We start from the raw sequence: 26,238 nt of genomic DNA, 5'->3' as shown, positions 1-26,238 counted from the left end.
TATCAAATCCGCTGCAGAAAAATCCGCAGTGGACCCAGAATATGTGTACACATAGCCTAAAATAGAGGTAGGGGAGGGGGCCCACAAGAAAATTAGAATATCACTGTGGGCCCCCTCCCCTGTGTCACCTATAGGATGCATGGGGCCCCCTCCCTAACTGCCTCTGTGGCCGGAGATCTACTCAGGGTGCCGGCATTATATAGTTATGTACTTACAATCACACTAACTGCAGCCATCAGACTCCATCTGCTCCACTGCTGCTTGGGCAGGACTGCTGACCAATCACAGCACAGCTCCTTGCCTGAGCTGTGCTGTGAGCTCACACAAAGAAAACTAACGCTGATTGGCTGAATTGCAGCCAATCAGCGTTTACACTGCTGCCCAGGGCATTTTTGAAGAGGAGCAGAGCCGTGGAGCACAGGAAACAGGTGACTGCGGGTGAGCTGTGTGTGCTGTCTGCTCTCACCCTCACAGTCAGCTGTTCCTCTGACTGCTGGCTGAAGTGAGGGTCGCCACTCTGCACACACCGCTCTCCTGGCAGAGGAATGGCAGCGGCAGCAGGTGATGTGAAGGAGCTGCGCCTGCACTTCCCATCACCTGTGCAGTCTGCCAGCCGCTGCGGTGCCGGCTGGGTTTACACTATGAGCATGATGCAGGGGCCGGGCAGGCACAAATGAGGGAGGCAGGGTCTGGGGGCGGGGCCCACCGGAGGATTGTCCGGTGTCCCGGTGCCCCAGTCCGACCCTGACTGACACTATATAGGTAGCTCCTGTGTATGTCATTGGTGATCACTGTAGTACCTGTACACTGACACTATATACAGAGTTCCTGTGTATAATGTCACCAGTGATCACTATTATCAGTACACTGACACTGTAAACAGAGCTCCTGTGCATAATGTCACTGGGGATCACTGTATTACCAGTAAACTACAGTGTATATTATATACAGAGCTCCTGTGTATAACGTCACTGGTGATCTCTGTATTATCTGTATTATCTGTACACTGACACTATATAGAGAGCTCCTGTGTATGTCATTGGTGATCACTGTAGTACCTGTACACTGACACTATATACAGAGTTCCTGTGTATAATGTCACCAGTGATCACTATTATCAGTACACTGACACTGTAAACAGAGCTCCTGTGCATAATGTCACCGGGGATCACTGTATTACCAGTAAACTACAGTGTATATTATATACAGAGCTCCTGTGTATAACGTCACTGGTGATCTCTGTATTATCTGTATTATCTGTACACTGACACTATATAGAGAGCTCCTGTGTATGTCATTGGTGATCACTGTAGTACCTGTACACTGACACTATATACAGAGTTCCTCTGTATAATGTCACTGGTAATCACTGTATTATCTGTACACTATATACGGAGCTCCTGTGTATAATTTCACTGGTGAACACTGTATTGCCTGTACACTGACAAATGTTTCCAGTATGGGGTCCTGAAATTCCTGGTGGCAGCCCTGGAGATACGTTCCATGGGAGAGATCATCGGTCCCAGCTCGAGATGTAAAGGCCGATTGGTTCGTCAAGGCCTTCCATCTAAAATTTCCTGGAAAGCCTGGGTGTCCGGTGTAGAAGTCTCAGATTGGAGGGGGTACTGTCACGGTTACACCCCTCAGTGTGTCTGGGATGCAGTTACTGACAGCTCAGTCATCCAGTCTGGTGCAGCGGCTGAGCTGTGAACGTTACCTAACTACGCCTTTGTCTCTCCTTCTGTTTATGACATACCCTCCTGGCTTTTGACCTCGGACTCCTGACTATCTCATCTCACGGTTTGTATGTGAGAAGTGAGTCGGTGTCACACTTAGGATACATACAATTTCACCAGGACCTTGCCTGAGAGCTGCCATCTCACTTCACAGTAACTGTCCTTGAAGCAAGACTGGAAACTGTTCAAATGCCATTAAATAAATGTACCTGTGAAACTTACACAAGTAAATGGCTCCAATTAAGGCTAGTTTCACACTAGCGTTTCCTTGATGTGCGGAGGGCTGCGGACTTCCTCCGTGAAGCCCCGCCCTCAGCCGCACCTCCGCTTGTAGCTCCGCCTACATCTGCATGCGGCCTGCGTACCTATATTTAACATTAGGTACGCAGGTCGTGCGGATGGTGCCGCATGCGTCGTTTTGACGATGCGGAAAAAAAATGCTACGTGGCTGCGTCTCCGCTGGTCGCCTCATCGCCAAAACGATGCATGCGGCACCATCCGCATACAGCCGCACGACCTGCGTACCTAATGCTAAATATAGGTACGCAGGCCGCATGCGGGCCGCATGCAGATGTAGGCGGAACTACAAGCGGAGGTGTGGCTGAGGGCGGGGCTTCACAGAGGAAGTCCGCAGCCCTCCGCACATCAAGGAAACGCGAATGTGAAACCGGCCTAACCCCTATGTCTACCCTGTTTCTTGGACTAATTGGAGTGCACCACGTTACTTGTTTGCCACAGTGTCATCTGCATGACAGCATGGCAAACCCGGCTCTGATCGGCAATAAGATCATTAGGTGACAGCATGAGCCAGCAGCTGTGACCGACGGTAAAAAGTTTACTTTGGTCACAGGCGTCTGCTGATCAGATAGTACTACTCCTATCAGCCTTCGCCTGCTGTCACTGATAACAGCAAGAGCAGGCACCACTGATGAGAGTATTCATAAGATATCGCCTGTGCTTTGAATAAAAAATAAAATATAAATGACGTGGGGTCTCTTCTATTTTTGATAACCAGTGCAGGCAAAACTGACAGCTACGGGCTGCAACTCTCAGCTGTCAGCTTTCTTATGGCTGGCTTTCAAGAATAGTGTTTTTCAAAATTATTTAAATAATCATTTAAAAATTGTAGGGTCCTCCACATTTTTCACAACCAGGCTTGCTAAAGCAGACAGCCGGGGGCTGGTATTTTCAAGCTGATAAGAGGCCATGGATAGTGCCCCTCAGCCTAAAAAATAGCATCCGGCAGCCGCCCAGAAAAGGCACATCTATTAGATGTCAATTACCCGTATATACTCAAGTTTAAACCGACCCGAGTATAAGCCGACCCCCCCCTAATTTTGCAACAAAAAACTGAGAAAACTTATTGACTCAAGTATAAGCCTATGGTGGAAAATGCAGCAGATACCGGTAAATGTCAAAAATAAAAATACTGTAGATACCAATAAAAGTAAAATTAATTGAGACATCAGTAGGTTAAGTGTTTTTTAATATCCATATTGAATCAGGAGCCCCATATAATGCTCCATACAGTTCATTATGGCCCCAGTTGTGAATTCTGTTATCGAACTCCCTCCTGTGGTCATGAATGGTACTTCGGCGAGTTCTGTCCATGGACTCCCTCTGGTGGCTGTGAGTGGAGCTGCTGCTTCTGAGGTTCCTTCCACAGGTGACGTAGTTTATTCTTTGGCTGGCTGCTCTATTTAACTCCACTTAGATCGTTACTCCATGCCAGCTGTCAATGTTCTTGTACTGGTTCAGTTCGCTCTTGGATCTTTCTGGTGACCTGTCTACTCCAGCAGAAGCTAAGTCCCTGCTAGTTAATTATTTGTTCATTGTTTCCTTGTCCAGCTAGCTATCATGATTTTGCCTTGCTAGCTGGAAGCTCTGGGATGCAGAGTGGCACCTCCGCACCGTGAGTCGGTGCGGAGGTCTTTTTGCACACTCTGCGTGGTTTTTTTTGTAGTTTTTTGTGCTGACCGCAAAGATACCTTTCCTATCCTCTGTCTGTTTAGTAAGTCTGGCCTCCCTTTGCTGAAACCTGTTTCATTTCTGTGTTTGTGACTTTCATCTTAACTCACAGTCAATATATGTGGGGGCTGCCTTTTCCTTTGGGGAATTTCTCTGAGGCAAGGTAGGCTTTATTTTCTATCTCTAGGGCTAGTTAGCTCTTAGGCTGTGAAGAGGCGTCTAGGCAGAGTTAGGTACGCTCCACGGCTATTTCTAGTTGTGTGATAGGATTAGGGGTTGCGGTCAGCAGAGCTCCCACTTCCCAGAGCTTGTCCTGTGTGAGTTTAACCATCAGGTCGTTCCGGGTGCTCCTAACCACCAGGTCCATAACAGTACAGCTGGCCCAAAGTATTAATGCATCTCAATAGAGGGATAAGAGAAGTTCTGAGACCATTTTTTTTTCTCTGCAGTGTGTTTTTTCTTTCTTTTCCCCTTAACCTCTGGGTGGTTCAGGACACAGGTGTAGATATGGATATTCAAGGTCTGTCCTCTTGTGTAGATCATCTCACTGCAAGGGTACAAAACATTCAAGATTTTGTGGTCAGAATCCGATGTTAGAGCCTAGAATTCCAATTCCTGATTTGTTTTCTGGGGTTAGATCTAAGTTCCTGAATTTCAAAAATAATTGTAAATTGTTTCTGGCTTTGAAACCCCGCTCCTCTGGTGACCCCGTTCAACAAGTAAAAATTATTATTTCTTTGTTGCGTGGTGACCCTCAAGACTGGGCATTTTCCCTTGCGCCAGGAGATCCTGCATTGCGTGATGTAGATGCGTTTTTTCTGGCGCTTGGATTGCTTTATGATGAACCAAATTCAGTGGATCAGGCAGAGAAAATCTTGCTGGCTTTGTGTCAGGGTCAGGATGAAGCGGAGGTGTATTGTCAGAAGTTTAGAAAGTGGTCTGTGCTTACTCAGTGGAATGAGTGTGCCCTGGCGGCAATTTTCAGAAAGGGTCTTTCTGAAACCCTTAAGGATGTCATGCTGGGATTTCCCACGCCTGCTGGTCTGAATGAGTCTATGTCCTTGGCCATTCAGATCGATCGGCGCTTGCGTGAGCGCAAAGCTGTGCACCATTTGGCGGTATTCTCTGAGCATAGGCCTGAGCCTATGCAATGTGATAGGACTTTGACCAGAGCTGAACGGCAAGAACACAGACGTCGGAATGGGCTGTGTTTTTATTGTGGTGATTCCACTCATGCTATCTCCGATTGTCCTAAGCGCACTAAGCGGTTCGCTAGGTCTGCCACCATTGGTACGGTACAGTCTAAATTTCTTTTGTCCGTTACTCTGATTTGCTCTTTGTCGTCCTATTCTGTTATGACATTTGTGGATTCAGGCGCTGCCCTGAATTTGATGGACTTGGAGTTTGCCAGGCGCTGTGTTTTTTTCTTGGAGCCCTTGCAGTATCCTATTCCATTGAGAGGAATTGATGCTACGCCTTTGGCCAAGAATAAGCCTCAGTACTGGACTCACTTGACCATGTGCATGGCTCCTGCACATCAGGAGGATACTCGCTTTTTGGTGTTACATAATCTGCATGATGTGGTCGTTTTGGGGTTGCCATGGCTACAGGTCCATAATCCAGTATTGGATTGGAAATCTATGTCTGTGTCCGGCTGGGGTTGTCAGGGGGTACATGGTGATGTTCCATTGCTGTCAATTTCACCTTCCACTCCTTCTGAAGTCCCTGAGTTTTTGTCAGATTACCGGGATGTATTTGATGAGCCCAAATCCAGTGCCCTACCTCCTCATAGGGATTGCGATTGTGCTATTAATTTGATTCCGGGTAGTAAGTTTCCTAAGGGCCGACTGTTTAATTTATCTGTGCCAGAGCACGCCGCTATGCGGAGTTATATAAAGGAATCCTTGGAGACAGGTCATATTCGCCCGTCGTCATCACCGTTGGGAGCAGGGTTCTTTTTTGTGGCCAAGAAGGATGGTTCTTTGAGACCTTGTATTGATTACCGCCTTCTTAATAAGATCACAGTCAAATTTCAGTACCCTTTGCCGCTGTTGTCTGATTTGTTTGCTCGGATTAAGGGGGCTAGTTGGTTCACCAAGATAGATCTTCGAGGGGCGTATAATCTTGTGCGAATTAAACAGGGCGATGAATGGAAAACAGCATTTAATACGCCCGAGGGCCATTTTGAGTACCTGGTTATGCCATTCGGGCTTTCTAATGCTCCATCTGTGTTTCAGTCCTTTATGCATGACATCTTCCGAAAGTACCTGGATAGATTCATGATTGTATATTTGGATGATATTTTGGTCTTTTTGGATGATTGGGAGTCTCATGTGAAGCAGGTCAGAATGGTGTTCCAGGTCCTTCGTGCGAATTCCTTGTTTGTGAAGGGGTCAAAATGTCTCTTTGGAGTTCAGAAGGTTTCATTTTTGGGTTTCATTTTTTCCCCTTCTACTATCGAGATGGACCCTGTTAAAGTTCAGGCCATTTATGATTGGACTCAGCCGACATCTGTGAAGAGCCTGCAGAAGTTCCTGGGCTTTGCTAATTTTTACCGTCGCTTCATCGCTAATTTTTCCAGTGTTGATAAACCGTTGACTGACTTGACCAAGAAAGGTGCTGATGTGGTCAATTGGTCCTCTGCGGCTGTAGAGGCTTTTCAGGAGTTTAAGCGTCGTTTTTCTTCTGCCCCTGTGTTCTGCCAGCCAGATGTTTCGCTCCCGTTTCAGGTCGAGGTTGATGCTTCTGAGATTGGAGCAGGGGCTGTTTTGTCGCAAAGAAGTTCTGATGGCTCGGTGATGAAACCATGTGCCTTCTTTTCTAGAAAATTCTCGCCTGCTGAGCGCAATTATGATGTTGGCAATCGAGAGTTGTTGGCCATGAAGTGGGCATTCGAGGAGTGGCGACATTGGCTTGAAGGAGCCAAGCATCGCGTGGTGGTCTTGACGGATCAGAAGAATTTGACTTATCTCAAGTCTGCCAAACGGTTGAATCCTAGACAGGCTCGATGGTCGCTGTTTTTCTCCCGTTTTGATTTTGTGGTTTCGTACCTTCCGGGCTCTAAGAATGTGAAGGCTGATGCCCTGTGAAGGAGTTTTGTGCCTGACTCTCCGGGTGTTCCTGAGCCGGCGGGTATTCTCAAAGAGGGGGTAATTTTGTCTGCCATCTCCCCTGATTTGCGGCGGGTGCTGCAGAAGTTTCAGGCTGATAGACCTGACCGTTGTCCAGCGGAGAAACTGTTTGTCCCTGATAGGTGGACTAGTAGAGTTATCTCTGAGGTTCATTGTTCGGTGTTGGCTGGTCATCCTGGAATCTTTGGTACCAGAGATTTGGTGGCTAGATCCTTTTGGTGGCCTTCTTTGTCACGGGATGTGCGTTCTTTTGTGCTGTCCTGTGGGACTTGTGCTCGGGCTAAGCCTTGCTGTTCTCGTGCCAGTGGGTTGCTTTTGCCCTTGCCGGTCCCGAAAAGGCCCTGGACGCATATTTCCATGGATTTTATTTCAGATCTCCCTGTCTCTCAAAGGATGTCGGTCATTTGGGTGGTTTGTGATCGCTTCTCTAAGATGGTCCATTTGGTACCCTTGTCTAAATTGCCTTCCTCCTCTGATTTGGTGCCATTGTTTTTCCAGCATGTGGTTCGTTTGCATGGCATTCCGGAGAACATCGGCTCGGACAGAGGTTCCCAGTTTGTTTCGAGGTTTTGGCAGTCCTTTTGTGCTAAGATGGGCATTGATTTGTCTTTTTCTTCGGCTTTCCATCCTCAGACAAATGGCCAAACCGAACGAACTAATCAGACTTTGGAAACATATCTGAGATGCTTTGTTTCTGCTGATCAGGATGATTGGGTGTCCTTCTTGCCTTTGGCTGAGTTCGCCCTTAATAATCGGGCCAGCTCGGCTACTTTGGTTTCGCCTTTTTTGTGTAATTCTGGTTTCCATCCTCGTTTCTCTTCAGGGCAGGTTGAGCCTTCGGACTGTCCTGGTGTGGATACTGTGGTGGACAGGTTGCAGCAGATTTGGACTCATGTGGTGGACAATTTGACATTGTCCCAGGAGAAGGCTCAACGTTTCGCTAACCGCCGGCGCTGTGTTGGTCCCTGACTTCGTGTTGGGGATTTGGTTTGGTTGTCGTCTCGTTATGTTCCTATGAAGGTTTCCTCTCCTAAGTTTAAGCCACGTTTCATTGGTCCGTATAAGATTTCTGAAGTTCTCAATCCTGTGTCATTTCGTTTGGCCCTTCCAGCTTCTTTAGCCATCCATAATGTGTTCCATAGGTCGTTATTGCGGAGATACGTGGTGCCTATGGTTCCCTCCGTTGATCCTCCTGCCCCGGTGTTGGTCGAGGGGGAGTTGGAGTATGTGGTGGAGAAGATTTTGGATTCTCGTATTTCGAGACGGAAACTCCAGTACCTGGTCAAGTGGAAGGGTTATGGTCAGGAAGATAATTCCTGGGTTTTTGCCTCTGATGTTCATGCTGCCGATCTGGTTCGTGCCTTTCATTTGGCTCGTCCTGATTGGCCTGGGGGCTCTGGTGAGGGTTCGGTGACCCCTCCTCAAGGGGGGGGTACTGTTGTGAATTCTGTTATCGAACTCCCTCCTGTGGTCATGAATGGTACTTCGGCGAGTTCTGTCCATGGACTCCCTCTGGTGGCTGTGAGTGGAGCTGCTGCTTCTGAGGTTCCTTCCACAGGTGACGTAGTTTATTCTTTGGCTGGCTGCTCTATTTGACTCCACTTAGATCGTTACTCCATGCCAGCTGTCAATGTTCTTGTACTGGTTCAGTTCGCTCTTGGATCTTTCTGGTGACCTGTCTACTCCAGCAGAAGCTAAGTCCCTGCTAGTTAATTATTTGTTCATTATTTCCTTGTCCAGCTAGCTATCATGATTTTGCCTTGCTAGCTGGAAGCTCTGGGATGCAGAGTGGCACCTCCGCACCGTGAGTCGGTGCGGAGGTCTTTTTGCACACTCTGCGTGTTTTTTTTTTGTAGTTTTTTGTGCTGACCGCAAAGATACCTTTCCTATCCTCTGTCTGTTTAGTAAGTCTGGCCTCCCTTTGCTGAAACCTGTTTCATTTCTGTGTTTGTGACTTTCATCTTAACTCACAGTCAATATATGTGGGGGGCTGCCTTTTTCTTTGGGGAATTTCTCTGAGGCAAGGTAGGCTTTATTTTCTATCTCTAGGGCTAGTTAGCTTTTAGGCTGTGAAGAGGCGTCTAGGCAGAGTTAGGTACGCTCCACGGCTGTTTCTAGTTGTGTGATAGGATTAGGGGTTGCGGTCAGCAGAGCTCCCACTTCCCAGAGCTTGTCCTGTGTGAGTTTAACCATCAGGTCGTTCTGGGTGCTCCTAACCACCAGGTCCATAACAGGCCCCATAAGATGCTCCATATTAAAATATGCCCCATATAATACTCCATACAGTTCTTTATGGCCCCATAAGATGCTCCATATACAAATATGCCCCATATAATGCTCCATGCAGTTCTTTATGGCTCTATAGATGCCCCATATATTGCTCCATGCAGTTCTTTATGGCCCCATAGATGCCCCATATAATGCTCCATGCAGTTCATTATGGCCCCATAGATGCCCCATATAATACTCCATGCAGTTCTTTATGGCCCTCTAGATGCCCCATATAATGCTCCATGCAGTTCTTTATGGTCCCATAGATGCCACATATAATGCTCCATGCTGTTCATTATAGCCCCATAGATGCTCCATATTACATTGTGCCACATGTAATGCTGCTGCTGCACTAAAAAAAATGACATACCCCTCGTCGCTGCCCGCTGCTCCTCAGCGTCCCGCCTCTCCACATTGACTGTTCAGGCAGAAGGCGGCGCGCACACTAATACGTCATCGCGCCCTCTGACCTGAACAGTCAGTGAAAAGGACGCAGAAGACGAAGCGTTGGTGGAACGCGGGAAGGTGAAAATGAAATACTCACCTGATCCTGGAGCGGTCCCTGCATGTCCCATGGTCTCCGGGCGCGGCAGCTTCTTCCTGTAGTGAGCGGTCACATGGTACCGCTCATTACAGTAATGAATATGTGGCGCCACCCCTATGGGAGTGGAGTTTATGTTCATTACTTTAATGAGCGGTACCAGTGACCGCTGAACAGGGGGAAGAAGCTGCCGCGCCCGAAGACCGTGTGTAACAATTATAGCGGTACACTCAGGAATCTCTTGGCTTGAGACAAATAAGGCAGCAGAACCAAAGTAAAGTGTAAAGACTATAATTCAATAAACAGATGCAAGGCGTGAGCAAGTACAATACACAGCACACAAGGTGATATCAGGAGAAGACACTTTGTTGGTGCAGCATGTGCACATAAGTTCAAGTAAATGACAAACAAGGTCCTTCTTAGGAGTAGTTCATTTTGCAACTCCACTGCAGGCAAAGTCTTATGGGCGTAGCACTCTCTGGAGTAAAGCAGATCATAGAACACAGTTCATACCATGGTTCGCAGTCACTAGAAAAGAGTTCTGATGCAGAGCAGAGCTTCGAGTCCAGAAACAGTCAAATAAACTGGCAACCAATGCCAAACTAGATAGCTGCAACGGGCAGAGCTTACATGTCCACGCAGGCAGGAGGAGGATGCAGAGAAACACAGGCAAAACAGCTTGCAGCACAAACACCTCTGAGAGCTGGAAAGGTGCTGAGGAGGCGGAGCCGGAGTATCTGAAGCAGGAAAAAATCTTGCAGCACAAACCAGAAGTACTAGCAGAATACACAAGCAAGGAGTGGGATGTGAACCAGGGTTATAAAGGCAGAGAAGGCGGATCACATGGGCAGAAGCGAAGCAGCAGACGCCATCTTGGAAAAAGGCAAAAAGTACCACAAATGAAACAGGGAATCCAGAGTCCTGACACCGTGGGACATGCAGGGACCGCGTCAGGAGCACCGGGAGCAGGTGAGTATTTGAGTCTTTCCCCCTCACCCGCCGACCATGACTCGAGTATAAGCTGAGAGGGGCACTTTCAGCCCATTTTTTGGGGCTGAAAATCTTGGCTTATACTCGAGTATATATGGTATGTCACTTTGCCTAGCTCTTCCCTCTTGTTCTGGTATGGTGGCAAGTGGGGTAATGGTTGTGAGGTTGATGTCAGCTGTTTTATGGCTGCTGACATCAAGCCCACAGGTTAGTAATGGAGAGACGTCTATAAGACACCCTCAATACTAACCCTATAGTTAGATTGGAAAAAGGACGCAGCCAGAATAAAATCATTTATTTGAAAGAAATACACACTCCTTTATTTGAAATTAAAAAAAGGACAGTTATGCTCACATTACGCCCATTCCATTGAAGCCCTAGTCACCTGTAAAAAAAGAAAAGAAAACAATAAACAGCCATATCGCTCACCTGTCCGATGTAAAGATAATCCATACTGTCCCACGAAGATCTGGATGATTTGGGTAGCGGTCATCCGTAAGAAAGTTGACCAGAGTTCAAACCTAATGAACCCCAGTGACCTCACTTATGGCACCACTTGCTGCGTGAGAAAGTTCTCATGCAGCGATGCCATAAGTGAGATCACCGGGATTCAGCTATGAACTCCGGTGAACTTTCTCACTGGCCTAGCCACTCTCCAGATCTTAATCCCATAGAAAACTTATGGAGGGAGTTGAAGCTCCAAGTTGCCAAGCGACATCCTCAAAATCTTAATGATTTAGAGATGATCTACAAAGAGGAGTGGACTTTAACAGACAACTGTCAGGGATATAACCCAACTTTTGTTTCCACTTTCAGTTTCCGTTAGGAATTTGTAGCTCTCTGGCACCCCCCTTACCCTCAAGTCAGTCAGGGAACTGCACCTAGGGCAAGTAGTTACTGCAAAGGCTGCCTTGTCCGCATACTGGCACTCTGCAGTGAGGACGGTATGTATACTGCTCAAAAAAATAAAGGGAACACTTAAACAACAGAATATAACTCCAAGTAAAGCAACTTCTGTGAAATAAAACTTCTGTGAAATCAAACTGTCCACTTAGGAAGCAACACTGACAATCAATTTCACATGCTGTTGTGCAAATAGAATAGACAACAGATGGAAACTATTGGTAATTATCAAGGCACACTCAATATAGGAGTGGTTCTCCAGGTGGGGACCACAGACCACATCTCCGTACCAATGCTTTCTGGCTGATGTTTTGGTCACTTTTGAATGTTGGTTGTGCTTTCACACTCATGGTAGCATGAGACCGACTCTAAAACCCACACAAGTGGTTCAGGTAGTGCAGCTCATCCAGGATAGCACATCAATGCGATTTGTGGCAAGAAGATTTGCTGTGTCTGTCAGCGTAGTGTCCAGAAGCTGGAGGCGCTACCAGGAGACAGGCCAGTACACCAGGAGACATGGAGTGGGCTGTAGGAGGGCAACAACCCAGCAGCAGGACTGCTACCTCAGCTTTTATGCAAGGAGGAACAGGAGGAGCACTGCCAGAGCTTTGCAAAATGACCTCCAGCAGGCCACAAATGTGCATGTGTCTGCATTTGCACAAATGCTTAGAAACCAACTCCATGAGGATGGCCTGAGTGCCTGACGTCCACAGATGGGGGTTGTATTCACAGCCCAACACCATGCAGGATGCTTGGCATTTGCCACAGAACAGGATTGGCAATTTCGCCACTGGCGCCCTGTGCTCTTCACAGATGAAAGCAGGTTCACACTGAGCACATGTGACAGACGTGACAGAGTCTGGAGACACCATGGAGAGTGATTTGCTGCTTGCAACATCCTTCTGCATGACCGGTTTGGCAGTGGGTCAGTAATGGTGTGGGGTGGCATTTCTTTGGAGGGCCACACAGCTCTCCATGTGCTCGCCAGAGGTAGCCTGACTGCCATTAGGTACAGAGATGAGATCCTCAGAACACTTGTGAGACCATATGCTAGTGCGGTTGGCCCTGGGTTCCTCCTAATGCAGGACAATGCCAGACCTCATGTGGCTGGAGTGTGTCAGCAGTTCCTGCAAGATGAAGACATTGAAGCTATGGACTGGCCCGCCAGTACCCCAGACCTGAATCCAATTGAAGACATCTGGGACATCATGTCTTGCACCATCCACCAATGTTACATTGCACCACAGACTGTCCAGGAGTTGGCGGATGCTTTGTTCCAGGTCTGGGAGGAGATCCCTCAGGAGTCCATCCGCCGCATCATCAAGAGCATGCCCAGGCATTGTAGGGAGGTCATACAGGCACGTGGAAGCCACACACGCTACTGACCATCATTTCCTTGTCTTGAAGTTGGATCAGCCTGTAACTTCATTTTCTACTTTGATTTTGAGCATCATTCCAACTCCAGACCTCCGTGGGATATTAGTTGTGATTTACGTTGATCATTTTTAGGTTTTATTGTTCTCAACACATTCCACTATGTAATGAATAAAGATTTACAACTGGAATAGTTCATTCAGTGATATCTAGGATGTGGGATTTTAGTGTTCACTTTATTTTTTTGAGCAGTGCATATATATACACACACTTGACGGTAGGAATTAATCTCCGGTGAGATAGCTATGGGCTGAGAGACAGAATCTGCAGGGTACACAGACAAGATTTCTAGGGGAACATCCTTACAAGTTTATCCACAGACTGTGACGGAGCTGTGAAGACTGTAATTATATCTTTCATGTTGGTCAGCTCATTTTGTGCATGAATAGCTGCTCTAATGCCTCTTACAGCTGCCTGATGCAAAGCTTTGCTGTATGAAGCCAAGACAGACACGGGGGAGGCATTGGGACAACAAAACCAATCTGGCTTAGCAGAGCTGCATTACAAGCACATTCAGAGCAGAGTGACAGCTCAGGACTACTGTACATCAGAGCCGGGTCACACATCACTGACGCTCAGCTATGTACAGGAGCCAGCCCCTTCACTGTGCTCAATACAAGGGTCTTTATTATGTGTACAAGCACAAGTGCTCAAGAACCAGCAGATACTGTGGCCTCACCTCAGGACAGTCACTGAAATGCTCTTTAACCAGGTGTGAATGGCGCCCTATTGTGGACACCCTGAACATCACAGGACCAGTCAGTAAAGTTAGGAAACAGTGATGACATTGACAACAATTGTCTATTACTCTCATGTCAAGAATTCATGTTGTTCTTGATGGCATTTGAGTCCAGTGCTAACCACTGAGCCAGTGACTTAACTAGAGTCTGATGGATCCTGGTGCAAATTTTGGACTGGGCCCTCACCTTCCTGGCATATATATCCACATCCTGATATATTTCCTTTATCCTGGTTGTGATGGTGTGATATGGTGTGTGGAGTATCCTTCTGCCTATGTTCATATTTTTACTGATTTTAGGAGAGTAGTTTTGCTGCTCTGTATCATTTTCTGTATTTCCCGTTTTGTTTAACCCCTTAGCGACCGCCGATACGCCTTTTAACGGCGGCCGCTAAGGGTACTTAAACCACAGCGCCGTTAATTAATGGCGCTGTGGAAAAAGTAAATAGCGCCCCCCAGAGTCGGATTTTCTCTGGGGTCTCGGCTGCCGGGGGTAGCCGAGACCCCAGAGAACATGATTCGGGGTTTTTTTTACCGACCCCGCATTTGCGATCGCCGGTAATTAACCGTTTACCAGCGATCACAAAAAAAAACAAAACGCAATCTCTTTTTAATTTCTCTGTCCTCCGATGTGATCGCACATCAGAGGACAGAGAAATAGGGGGATTCGGGGACCCTATTATACTTACCGGTGTCCCTGGATCCTCCTGCTGCTCCTCCTGGCTGCCGGGGAAAAGAAAATGGCGGGCGCATGCGCAGTGCGCCCGCCATCTATCGCCATCTGCCGGCTGACAGGAGAAGAGCAGTTGGGGCTAAAATTAGGGTTAGGGCTAGGGTTAGAGCTAGGGTTAGGGCTAGGGTTAGAGCTAGGGTTAGGGCTAGGGTTAGGGCTAGGGTTAGGGCTAAGGTTAGGGCTAGGGTTAGGGTTGGGGCTAAATTTAGGGTTAGGGTTGGGGCTAAATTCAGGGTTAGGGTTCTTTCACACTTACGTCGGTACGGGGCCATCGCAATGCGTCGGCCCGACATACCAACGCACGTTGTGAAAATTGTGCACAACGTGGGCAGCGGATGTAGTTTTTCAACGCATACGCTGCCCAATCTATGTCCTGGGGAGGAGGGGGCGGAGTTACGGCCACGTATGTGCGGTCAGAAATGGCGGACGCGACCTACAAAAAAAGTTACATTGAACGTTTTTTGTGCCGACGGTCCGCCAAAACACAACTGATCCAGTGCACGACGGATGCGACGTGTGGCATCCTGCGGGCACATTTGGAGGATCCATTTTTTGTCCAAAGCGACGGATTGCGACGGATGCCAAACGACGCAAGTGTCAAAGTAGCCTTAGGGCTAGGGTTAGCGTTGGGGCTAAAGTTAGGGCTAGGGTTGGGGCTAAAGTTAGGGTTAGATTTGGGGTTAGGGTTTGGATTAGAGTTGGTATTAGAGTTAGGGTTGGCATTAGGGTTACGCTTGGGATTAGGGTTAGGTTTGGGATTAGGGTTAAGGTTAGGGTTGTGATTAGGGGTGTATTGGGATTAGGGTTAGGTTTGAGGTTAGGGTTGAGATTAGGATTAGGGGTGTGTTGGATTTAGGGTTTTGATTAGGGTTATGGTTAGGGTTGACATTAGGGTTGTTTTGGGGTAAGAGTTGTGATTATCGTTAGGGTTAGTGATTAGGATTATGGATCAGGTTGGGATTAGGGTTAGGGGTGTGTTGGGGTTAGGGTTGGAGCTAGAATTGGGGGGTTTCCACTGTTTAGTTACATCAGGGGGTCTCCAAATACAACAGCCAATTTTGCGCTCAAAAAGTCAAATGGTGCTCCCTCCCTTCTGAGCCCACATATGGGGCATCAGCGTACTCGGGATAAATTGGACAACAACTTCTGGGGCCCAATTTCTCCTGTTACCCTTGTGAAAATAAAAACTTGGGGGCTACAAGATCTTTTTTGTGGAAAAAAAAATATTTTTTTATTTTCACGACTCTGCATTCTAAACTTCTGTGAAGCACTTGGGCATTCAAAGTTCTCACCACACATCTAGATAAGTTCCTTGGGGGGTCTAGTTTCCAAAATGGGGTTACTTGTGGGGGGTTACTACTGTTTAGGTACATCAGGGGCTCTGCAAACGCAACATAACGCCCACAGACCATTCTATCTAAGTCTGCATTCCAAAACAGCGCTCCTTCCCTTCCGAGCTCTGCCGTGCACCCAAACAGTGGTTTACCCCCACATATGGGGCATCAGCATACTCGGGATAAATTGGACAACAACTTTTGGGGTCCAATTTCTCCTGTTACCCTTGTGAAAATAAAAACTTGGGGGCTACAATATCTTTTTTGTGGAAAAAAAAATATTTTTTATTTTCACGACTCTGCATTCTAAACTTCTGTGAAGCACATGGGGGTTCAAAGTGCTCACCACACATCTAGATAAGTTCCTTAAGGGGTCTAATTTCCAAAATGGTGTCACTTGTGGGGGGTTTCCACTGTTTAGGCACATCAGGGGCTTCTCAAACGTGACATGGCGTCCGATCTCAATTCCAGACAATTCTACATTGAAAAAGTAAAACGGCACTCCTTCTCTTCCAAGCTCTGCGGTGCGCCCAATCAGTGGTTTACCCCCACATATTGGGTATCGACGTACTCTGGAGAAATTGCACTACAACTTTTGTGGTCTAATTTCTCCTGTTACCCTTGTGAAAATAAAAATTTTGGGGCAAAAAGATCATTTTTGTAGAAAAAATGCGATTTTTTATTTTCACGGCTCAACGTTTTAAACTTCTGTGAAGCACATGGGGGTTCAAAGTGCTCACCACACATCTAGATAAGTTCCATGGGGGGTCTAGTTTCCAAAATGGGGTCACTTGTGGGGGGTTTCCACTGTTTAGGCACATCAGGGGCTCTCCAAACGCGACATGGCGTCCAATCTCAATTCCAGACAATTCTACATTGAAAAAGTAAAACGGCACTCCTTCTCTTCCAAGCTCTGCGGTGCGCCCAATCAGTGGTTTACCCCCACATATTGGGTATCGACGTACTCTGGAGAAATTGCACTACAACTTTTGTGGTCTAATTTCTCCTGTTACCCTTGTGAAAATAAAAATTTGGGGGCAAAAAGATCATTTTTGTAGAAAAAATGCGATTTTTTATTTTCACGGCTCAACGTTATAAACTTCTGTGAAGCACATGGGGGTTCAAAGTGCTCACCACACATCTAGATAAGTTCCATGGGGGGTCTAGTTTCCAAAATGGGGTCACTTGTGGGGGGTTTCCACTGTTTAGGCACATCAGGGGCTCTCCAAACGCGACATGGCGTCCAATCTCAATTCCAGACAATTCTACATTGAAAAAGTAAAACGGCACTCCTTCTCTTCCAAGCTCTGCGGTGCGCCCAATCAGTGGTTTACCCCCACATATTGGGTATCGACGTACTCTGGAGAAATTGCACTACAACTTTTGTGGTCTAATTTCTCCTGTTACCCTTGTGAAAATAAAAATTTGGGGGCAAAAAGATCATTTTTGTAGAAAAAATGCGATTTTTTATTTTCACGGCTCAACGTTATAAACTTCTGTGAAGCACATGGGGGTTCAAAGTGCTCACCACACATCTAGATAAGTTCCTTAAGGGGTCTAATTTCCAAAATGGTGTCACTTGTGGGGGGTTTCCACTGTTTAGGCACATCAGAGGCTCTCCAAACGCGACATGGCGTCCGATCTCAATTCCAGACAATTCTACATTGAAAAAGTAAAACGGCACTCCTTCTCTTCCAAGCTCTGCGGTGCGCCCAAACAGTGGTTTACCCCCACATATTGGGTATCGACGTACTCAGGAGAAATTGCACTACAACTTTTGTGGTCTAATTTCTCCTGTTACCCTTGTGAAAATATAAATTTGGGGGCAAAAATATCATTTTTGTAGAAAAAATGCGATTTTGTATTTTCACGGCTCAAGGTTATAAACTTCTGTGAAGCACATGGGGTTTCAAAGTGCTCACCACACATCTAGATAAGTTCCTTAAGGGGTCTAGTTTCCAAAATAGTGTCACTTGTGGGGGGTTTCCACTCTTTAGGCACATCAGGGTCTCTCCAAACGTGACATGGCGTCCAATCTCAATTCCTGCCAATTCTACATTGAAAAAGTAAAACGGCGCTCCTTCACTTCCAAGCTCTGCGGTGCGCCCAAACAGTGGTTTACCCTCACATATGGGGTATCGACGTATTCAGGAGAAATCGCACAACAACTTTTGTGGTCTAATTTCTCCTGTTACCCTTGTGAAAATAAAAATTTGGGGGCAAAAATATCATTTTTGTAGAAAAAATGCGATTTTTTATTTTCACGGCTCAACGTTATAAACTTCTGTGAAGCTCTTGGGGGTTGAAAGTGCTCACCACACACCTAGATAAGTTCCTTAAGGGGTCTAGTTTACAAAATGGTTTCACTTGTGGGGGGTTTCCACTGTTTAGGCACATCAGGGGCTCTCTAAACGTGACATGGCGTCGGATCTCAATTCCAGCCAATTCTTCATTGAAAAAGTCAAACGGCGCTCCTTCACTTCCAAGTTCTGCGGTGCACCCAAACAGTGGTTTACCCCCACATGTGGGGTATTGGCGTATTCAGGAGAAATTGCATAACAAAATTTATGGTTACATTTCTGTTTTTACACTTGTGAAAATAAAAAAAATGGTTCTGAATTAAAATGTTTGCAAAAAAAAAGTTAAATGTTCATTTTTTCCTTCCACATTGTTTCAGTTCCTGTGACGCACGTAAAGGGTTAATAAACTTCTTGAATGTGGTTTTGAGAACCTTGAGGGGTGCAGTTTTTAGAATGGTGTCACACTTCGTTATTTTCTATCATGTAGACCCCTCAAAATGACTTCAAATGAGATGTGGTCCCTAAAAAAAAAAGGTGTTGTAAAAATGAGAAATTGCTGGTCAACTTTTAACCCTTATAACTCCCTAAAAAAAAAAAAAATTTCCAAAATTGTGCTGATGTAAAGTAGACATGTGGGAAATGTTATTTATTAACTATTTTTTTGTGACATATCTCTCTGATTTAAGGGCATAAAAATACAAAGTTTGAAAATTGAAAAATTTTAACAATTTTCGCCATATTTCCGTTTTTTTCATAAATAATCGCAAGTAATATCGAAGAAATGTTACCACTAACATGAAGTACAATATGTCACGAAAAAACAATCTTAGAATCAGCGGGATCCGTTGAAGCGTTCCAGAGTTATAACCTCATAAAGTGACAGTGGTCAGAATTGCAAAAATTGGCTCGGTCATTAAGTACCAAATTGGCTCTGTCACTAAGAGGTTAAGGTACCATCACATTTAGCGACTTTAGAACGATAACGATAGCGATCCATGACGTTGCAGCGTCCTGGATAGCGATATCGTTGTGTTTGACACGCAGCAGCGATCAGGATCCTGCTGTGACATTGCTGGTCGTTGCTGAAAGTCCAGAACTTTATTTCGTTGCTGGATCACCCGCTGACATCGCTGAATTGGCGTGTGTGACGCCGATCCAGCGATGTCTTCACTGGTAACCAGGGTAAACATTGGGTTACTAAGCGCAGGGCCGCGCTTAGTAACCCGATGTTTACCCTGGTTACCATTGTAAAAGTAAAAAAAAAAAACACTACATACTTACATTCCTGTCACGTTCCCCGGCGTTCTGCTTCCCTGCGTCCCCCAGTGTCAGCGCCGGCCGGCCGTAAAGCAGAGCACAGCGGTGACGTCACCGCTCTGCTTTCCGGCCGGCGCTTACACAGTGCAGGGAAGCTGACTCTGGGGGACACGACAGGAATGTAAGTATGTAGTGTTTTTTTTTTTACATTTACAATGGTAACCAGGGTAAACATCGAGTTACTAAGCGCGGCCCTGCGCTTAGTAACCCGATGTTTACCCTGGTTACCCGGGGGCTTCGGCATCGTTGGTCGCTGGAGAGCTGTCTGTGTGACAGCTCTCCAGCGACCAAACAGCGACGCTGCAGCGATCGGCATCGTTGTCTATATCGCTGCAGCGTCGCTAAATGTGACGGTACCTTTAGGGTATGTGCACACGTCCGGATTTCTTGCAGAAATTTCCTGAAGAAAACCGGAAATTTTCTGCAAGAAATACGCATTTTTTTTGCGTTTTTTCCCCAATTTTTTTGCATTTATTTTAGCATTTTGCAAGCGAAATTAGCTTGCAGAATGCTAAAGTTTGGGACGTACTAAAAAGAATGAAGAAAAGGAATAAATAAAAAGAATGAATATAAAAACTTATAGGTCCAAAGAGATGGAGAGCTATTATAGATTTCTTATGCATCTTGAATATGAAATGAACATGAATTATGTGTAAAAACTTATAGGTCCAAAGAGATGGAGAGCTATTATAGATTTCTTATGCATCTTGAATATGAAATGAACATGAATTATGTGTAAAAAATTAGGAAATCAACATAGATCCCGTAAAAAAGGTGTATAATATATTCCCTGTACTTTATAGGTGGGGAATGAACATGGAATATATGTAGATAATAGGAGAATGAACACATATCCCATATAAACAGGTGTTTATTATATTCCCTGTACTTTATAGGTGGGGAATGAACATGGAATATATGTAGATAATAGGAGAATGAACACATATCCCATATAAACAGGTGTATATTATATTCCCTGAGCCTGATAGGTGGGGAACGAAGATGAAATATATGTAGATAATAGGAGAATGAACACATATCCCATATAAACAGGTGTATATTATATTCCCTGTGCCTGATAGGTGGGGAATGAACATGAAATATATGTAGAGAATACGAGAATGAACACATATCCCATATAAACAGGTGTATATTATATTCCCTGTGCCTGATAGGTGGGGAATGAACATGAAATATATGTAGAGAATAGGAGAATGAACACATATCCCATATGAACAGGTGTATATTATATTCCCTGAGCCTGATAGGTGGGGAATGAACATGAAATATATGTAGATAATAGGAGAATGAACACATATCCCATATAAACAGGTGTATATTATATTCCCTGAGCCTGATAGGTGGGGAATGAACATGAAATATATGTAGATAATAGAGGAATGAACACATATCCCATATAAACAGGTGTATATTATATTCCCTGAGCCTGATAGGTGGGGAACGAAGATTAAATATATGTAGATAATAGGAGAATGAACACATATCCCATATAAACAGGTGTATATTATATTCCCTGTGCCTGATAGGTGGGGAATGAACATGGAATATATGTAGATAGAGGAATGAACACATATCCCATATAAACAGGTGTATATTATATTCCCTGTGCCTGATAGGTGGGGAATGAATATGAAATATATGTGGAGAATAGGAGAATGAACACATATCCCATATAAACAGGTGTATATTATATTCCCTGAGCCTGATAGGTGGGGAATGAACATGAAATATATGTAGATAATAGAGAAATGAACACATATCCCATATAAACAGGTGTATATTATATTCCCTGAGCCTGATAGGTGGGGAATGAACATGAAATATATGTAGATAATAGAGAAATGAACACATATCCCATATAAACAGGTGTATATTATATTCCCTGTGCCTGATAGGTGGGGAATGAACATGGAATATATGTAGATAGAGGAATGAACACATATCCCATATAAACAGGTGTATATTATATTCCCTGTGCCTGATAGGTGGGGAATGAATATGAAATATATGTGGAGAATAGGAGAATGAACACATATCCCATATAAACAGGTGTATATTATATTCCCTGAGCCTGATAGGTGGGGAATGAAGATGAAATATATGTAGATAATAAAGGAATGAACACATATCCCATATAAACAGGTGTATATTATATTCCCTGAGCCTGATAGGTGGAGAATGAACATGAAATATATGTAGAGAATAGAGGAATGAACACATATCCCATATAAACAGGTGTATACTATATTCCCTGAGCCTGATAGGTGGGGAATGAACATGAAATATATGTAGAGAATAGGAGAATGAACACATATCCCATATAAAGAGGTGTATATTATATTCCCTGAGCCTGATAGGTGGGGAATGAAGATGAAATATATGTAGATAATAGGGGAATGAACACATATCCCATATAAACAGGTGTATATTGTATTCCCTGAGCCTGATAGGTGGGGAATGAAGATGAAATACAGTATATGTAGATAATAGGAGAATGAACACATATCCCATATAAACAGGTGTATATTATATTCCCTGTGCTTTATAGGTGGGGAATGAACATGAAATATATGTAGGTAATAGAGGAATGAACACATATCCCATATAAACAGGTGTATATTATATTCCCTGAGCCTGATAGGTGGGGAATGAAGATGAAATATATGTAGATAATAGGAGAATGAACACATATCCCATATAAACAGGTGTATACTGTATTACCTGATCCTGATAGGTGGGGAATGAACATGAAATATATGTAGATAATAGGAGAATGAACACATATCCCATATAAACAGGTGTATATTATATTCCCTGAGCCTGATAGGTGGGGAATGAACATGAAATATATGAAGAGAATAGAAGAATGAACACAAATCCCATATAAACAGGTGTATACTATATTCCCTGTGCCTGATAGGTGGGGAATGAACATGAAATATATGTAGATAATAGGAGATTAAACACATATAAACAGGTGTATATTATATTCCCTGAGCCTGATAGGTGGGGAATGAACATGAAATATGTGTAGATAATAGTAGAATGAACACATATCACATATAAACAGGTGTATATTATATTCCCTGTGCCTGATAGGTGGGGAATGAACATGAAATATGTGTAGATAATAGGAGAATGAACACATATCCCAGATAAACAGGTGTATACTATATTCCCTGTGCCTGATAGGTGTGGAATGAACATGAAATATATGTAGAGAATAGGAGAATGAAACACATCCCTTAAAAACACGTATATATTATATTCGAAAATAAAAATCATAAAGTTCATTCATAGAGTTATGCACATGAAGTTATACTAAGGTAACAAAGCTCCAGTTAGTGATTCATGGGTTACCTTATATAGCAGAGATGAGAGAATAATCCAGTGTTCGATCTCTAGATAGTCCCGGAGAAGGGAGGGGGTTTCGCAGAAGCATTAGTGGTTGGAGTTCAGGAAGTCTTCTGGAGCGCTGTCCCGGCCGGTGACAGATGCCTTCTTGCTTCTCTGGTAGGCCCTTGCGCAAGCATGGAGCACTCGTGGTAGAAGCCAGCAGCGCGCGGTGAGCATGCAGGACCTTGCGTGACATCAGAAATCATGTGACCAGGCACGTGACAATGTACAGAGCTCTATGTGGACTAATTCCTATGTGTTTTGGAATGCTCGGATTCCTTCGTCAGGAATGGTCCATTGATTGACGGAGCTGTCTTTTATCTTCAGAGTGTGTCATGTGACATAGAATTTAGTCAGTGAAGGCTAAGAGTGCTACTTCACTTTTGAGACCTTTAGGTATTAGAGTGTCTAGTTCAAATATCCATCTATTCTCTGCAAGGGACATTTGTTTAATGTATTTTCCTTTTTTCCAGTCTCTTTTAACAATCTGGAGACCAGTGTGCAAGTGCTCACTGATTCTAACATTAAGTGGGCGCTTGGTACGTCCCACATAAAGTTTACCGCAAGGGCACTTTAACCCCTTCCCGACCCATGACGTCACGTAGGCGTCATGAAAGTCAGTGCCAATCCGACCCATGACGCCTATGTGGCGTCATGGAAAGATCGCGTCCCTGCAGATCGGGTGAAAGGGTTAACTCCCATTTCACCCGATCTGCAGGGACAGGGGGAGTGGTAGTTTAGCCCAGGGGGGGTGGCTTCACCCCCCCCGTGGCTACGATCGCTCTGATTGGCTGTTGAAAGTGAAACTGCCAATCAGAGCGATTTGTAATATTTCACCCATTATAACGGGTGAAATATTACAATCCAGCCATGGCCGATGCTGCAATATCATCGGCCATGGCTGGAAATACTAATGTGCCCCCACCCCACCCCACCGATCGCCCCCCCAGCCCTCCGATCTGCCGGGTACACTGCCCCGCTCCCCTCCGTCCTGTGCTCCGCTCCCCCCGTGCTCTTGTCCGCTCACCCCCGTGCTCCAATCACCCCCCCGTGCTCCAATCACCCCCCCTGCACTCCGATCCACCCCCCCCGTGCTCCGTTCCACCCCCCGTGCTCCGTTCCACCCCCCCATGCTCCGTTCCACCCCTCCCATGCTCCGTTCCACCCCCCCAGTGCTCCGTTCCACACCTCCCGCGTTCCGATCCACCACCCCCGTGCTCCGATCCCCCCCCATGCTCCCCCCCCACCCCATCATACTTACCGGTCCTGCCGGGGTCCGTCCGTCTTCTCCCTGGGCGCCGCCATCTTCCAAAATGGCGGGCGCATGCGCAGTGCGCCCGCCGAATCTGCCGGCCGGCAGATTCGTTCAAAGTGCATTTTGATCACTGAGATAGATTATATCTCAGTGATCAAAATAAAAAAAATAATAAATGACCCCCCCCCTTTGTCACCCCCATAGGTAGGGACAATAAAAAAATAAAGAATTTTTTTTCCCACTAATGTTAGAATAGGGTTAGGGGTAGGGTTAGGGTTAGGGGTAGGGTTAGGGTTTCGGTATGTGCACACGTATTCTGGTCCTCTGCGGATTTTTCCGCTGCGGATTTGATAAATGCGCAGTGCTAAACCGCTGCGGATTTATCGCGGATTTACCGCGTTTTTTCTGCGCCTTTCACTGCGGTTTTACAACTGCGATTTTCTATTGGAGCAGTTGTAAAACCGCTGCGGAATCCGCAGAAAGAAGTGACATGCTGCGGAATGTAAACCGCTGCGTTTCCGTGCAGTTTTTCTGCAGCATGTGTACAGCGATTTTTGTTTCCCATAGGTTTACATTGAACTGTAAACTCATGGGAAACTGCTGCGGATCCGCAGCGTTTTCCGCAGCGTGTGCACATACCTTTAGAATTAGGCCATGTGCACACGGTGCGGATTTGGCTGCGGATTCGCAGCAGTGTTCCATCAGGTTTACAGTACCATGTAAACCTATGGAACACCAAATCCGCTGTGCCCATGGTGCGGAAAATACCGCGCGGAAACGCTGCATTGTATTTTCCGCAGCATGTCAATTCTTTGTGCGGATTCCGCAGCGTTTTAAACCTGTTCCTCAATAGGAATCCGCAGGTGAAATACGCACAAAAAACACTGGAAATCCGCGGAAAATTCGCAGGTAAAACACAGTGCCTTTTACCCGCGGATTTTTCAAAAATGATGCTGAAAAATCTCACACGAATCCGCAACGTGGGCACATAGCCTTAGGGTTAGGGTTGGAATTAGGGTTGTGGTTAGGGGTGTGTTGTGGTTAGGGTTGTGATTAGGGTTATGGCTACAGTTGGGATTAGAGTTAGGGGTGTGTTGGGGTTAGTGTTGGAGGTAGAATTGAGGGGTTTCCACTGTTTAGGCACATCAGGGGTCTCCAAACGCAACATGGCGCCACCATTGATTCCAGCCAATCTTGTATTCAAAAAGTCAAATGGTGCTCCCTCACTTCCGAGCCCCGACGTGTGCCCAAACAGTGGTTTACCCCCACATATGGGGTACCAGCATACTCAGGATAAACTGTGCAACAATTACTGGGGTCCAATTTCTCCTGTTACCCTTGGGAAAATAAAAAAATGCTTGCTAAAACATCATTTTTGAGGAAAGAAAAATTATTTTTTATTTTCACGGCTCTGCGTTGTAAACGTCTGTGAAGCACTTGGGGGTTCAAAGTGCTCACCACATATCTAGATAAGTTCCTTGGGGGGTCTAGTTTCTAAAATGGGGTCACTTTAGGGGGGTTTCTACTGTTTAGGCACACCAGGGGCTCTGCAAACGCAACGTGACGTCCGCAGACCATTCCATCAAAGTCTGCATTTCAAAAGTCACTACTTCCCTTCTGAGCCCCGACGTGTGCCCAAACAGTGGTTTACCCCCACACATGGGGTATCAGCGTACTCAGGAGAAACTGGACAATAACTTTTGGGGTCCAATTTTTCCTGTAACCCTTGGGAAAATAAAAAATTCTGGGCTAAATAATTATTTTTGAGGAAAGAAAACGTATTTATTATTTTCACGGCTCTGCATTATAAACTTCTGTGAAGCACTTGGGGGTTCAAAGTGCTCACCACACATCTAGATAAGTTCTTTTTGGGGTCTAGTTTCCAAAATGGGGTCACTTTAGGGGGGTTTCTACTGTTTAGGCACACCAGGGGATCTGCAAACGCAACGTGATGCCCGCAGACCATTCCATCAAAGTCTGCATTTCAAAAGTCACTACTTCCCTTCTGAGCCCCGACGTGTGCCCAAACAGTGGTTTACCCCCACACATGGGGTATCAGCGTACTCAGGAGAAACTGGACAATAACTTTTGGGGTCCAATTTCTCCTGTAACCCTTGGGAAAATAAAAAATTCTGGGCTAATTAATTATTTTTGAGGAAAGAAAACGTA

This window comes from Ranitomeya imitator, chromosome 1, assembly GCF_032444005.1.
Source record: "Ranitomeya imitator isolate aRanImi1 chromosome 1, aRanImi1.pri, whole genome shotgun sequence".
Taxonomy (NCBI): domain Eukaryota; kingdom Metazoa; phylum Chordata; class Amphibia; order Anura; family Dendrobatidae; genus Ranitomeya; species Ranitomeya imitator.
This window is presented reverse-complemented; position numbering follows the sequence as displayed.